This window comes from Petromyzon marinus, unplaced genomic scaffold (assembly GCF_048934315.1).
Source record: "Petromyzon marinus isolate PM22_M1 ecotype Great Lakes invasive population unplaced genomic scaffold, UKy_Petmar_22M1.pri1.0 PM_G_Scaffold_71, whole genome shotgun sequence".
Classification (NCBI taxonomy): domain Eukaryota; kingdom Metazoa; phylum Chordata; class Hyperoartia; order Petromyzontiformes; family Petromyzontidae; genus Petromyzon; species Petromyzon marinus.
The window spans coordinates 822,501-825,000 of record NW_027423026.1 but is presented as its reverse complement, the minus strand read 5'-3'; positions in this window follow the sequence as shown (position 1 = coordinate 825,000).

Below are 2,500 nucleotides of genomic sequence, written 5' to 3'. Positions count from 1 at the left end.
CGTTCAGGTCGTTGGCTAGGCGGGAGTCGTTAGTGGTGTGGGGCGCTCTGGGTTTGTAGTTGGTGATGTGCCTGAGCCCTTTGGCAGACAGAAGCAGCGTCGTTAGTAGAGAACTGGTGTTTTAGTGTCTCTGAGTACAGTCGTTTAGCCTCTCTCACCGCTTTGCTAAACCTGTTCTTCGACTCCTTGAATCTGTCTCTATCCCCACTCCTAAACGCTTCCTCCTTCTCCAACCTCAACCTTTTGAGCTTTGCTGAGAACCAGGGCTTGTTGTTGTTAAAGTTCACCCTGGTACGTGTTGGGATACAGCAGTCCTCACAGAAGCTGATGTACACAGCCTCTGTGAGTTCATCCAGACTATTGGTAGCAGTCGTGAACATATCCCAGTCAGTACAGTCTAAGCACGCCCGCAAATCTTCCACAGCCTCACTGGTCCACTGTTTAGATGTCCTCACAGCAGGTTTACAGAGTTTTAGTTGCTGCCTGTATGCACGAATCAGGTGGACCAAGGGAGTTCTGTGCGAGCCGAACAGCCCCGTGACCCACAAGAGAAACATCCCCGCCAAATTCGAGCGTTTGACGGGGTCTATCCGTGAAAAAATATTCACGTTTTTGAGTGCACATGCATTTCTGCTGCAAATGCCTCTGGAAGTTTCATGCCGTTCGTATGCCAATTGTGGCAACACGAAAATGACCCGTTTTCCCATTCCGAGGGATTTCTGTGCGACCCTAACAGCCCCGTGAGCCACAAGAGACACATCCCCGCCAATTTCTAGCGTTTCACGGGGTCTATCCGTGAAAAATATAGACGTTTTTGAGTGCACATGCATTTCTGCTGCAGATGCCTCTGGAAGTTTCATGCCGTTCGTACGCAATGTGGCAACACGAAAATGACCCCTTTTCCCATTCCGAGGGATTTCTGTGCGACCCTAACTAACAGCGCCCGTGAGCCACAAGAGAGACATCCCCGCCAATTTATAGCGTTTCACGGGGTCTATCCGTGAAAAATATAGACGTTTTTGAGTGCACATGCATTCCTGCTGCAAATGCCTCTGGAAGTTTCATGCCGTTCCTATGCAATGTGGCCACACAAAAATGACCCGTTTTCCCATTCCGAGGCATTTCTGTGCGACCCTAACAGCCCCGTGAGCCACAAGAGAGACATCCCCGCCAACTTCTAGCGTTTGACGGGGTCTATGCGTGAAAAATATTAAAATTTTTGAGTGCACGTGCCTTTCTGCTGCAAATGCCTCTGGAAGTTTCATGGCGTTCCTATGCAATGTGGCAACACGAAAATGACCCCTTTTCCCATTCCGAGGGAGTTCTGTGCCACCCTAACAGCCCCGTGAGCCACAAGAGACACATCCCCGCCAATTTCTAGCGTTTCACGGGGTCTATCCGTGAAACATATAGAAGTTTTTGAGTGCACATGCATTCCTGCTGCAAATGCCTCTGGAAGTTTCATGCGGTTCGTACGCAATGTGGCAACACGAAAATGACCCGTTTTCCCATTCCCAGGGATTTCTGTGCGACCCGAACAGCCCCGTGAGCCACAAGAGACACATCCCCGCCAATTTCTAGCGTTTCACGGGGTCTATCCGTGAAAAATATCAATTTTTTTTTGACTGCACATGCATTTCTGCTGCAAATGCCTCTGGAAGTTGCATGCGGTTCGCATGCAATGTGGCGACACGAAAATGACCCGTTTTCCCATTCCGAGGGATTTCTGTGCCACCCTAACAGCCCCGTGAGCCACAAGAGAGACATCCCCGCCAATTTCTAGCGTATCACGGGGTCTATCCGTGAGAAATATTCACTTTTTTGAGTGCACATGCATTCCTGCTGCAAATGCCTCTGGAAGTTTCATGCGGTTCGTATGCAATGTGGCGACACGAAAATGACCCGTTTTCCCATTCCGAGGGATTTCTGTGCCACCCTAACAGCCCCGTGAGCCACAAGAGAGACATCCCCGCCCACTTCTAGCGTTTCACGGGGTCTCTCCGTGAAAAATATCACATTTTTTGAGTGCACATGCATTCCTGCTGCAAATGCCTCTGGAAGTTTCATGCGGTTCGCATGCAATGTGGCGACACGAAAATGACCCGTTTTTTCCCATTCCGAGGGATTTCTGTGCCACCCTAACAGCCCCGTGAGCCACAAGAGACACATCCCCGCCAATTTCTAGCGTTTCACGGGGTCTATCCGTGAAAAATATTCAATTTTTTGACTGCACATGCATTTCTGCTGCAAATGCCTCTGGAAGTTTCATGCGGTTCGCATGCAATGTGGCGACACGAAAATGACCCGTTTTCCCATTCCGAGGGATTTCTGTGCCACCCTAACAGCCCCGTGAGCCACAAGAGAGACATCGCCGCCAATTTCTAGCGTTTCACGGGGTCTATCCGTGAAAAATATTCACTTTTTTGACTGCACATGCATTCCTGCTGCAAATGCCTCTGGAAGTTTCATGCCGTTCGCATGCAATGTGGCAACACGAAAA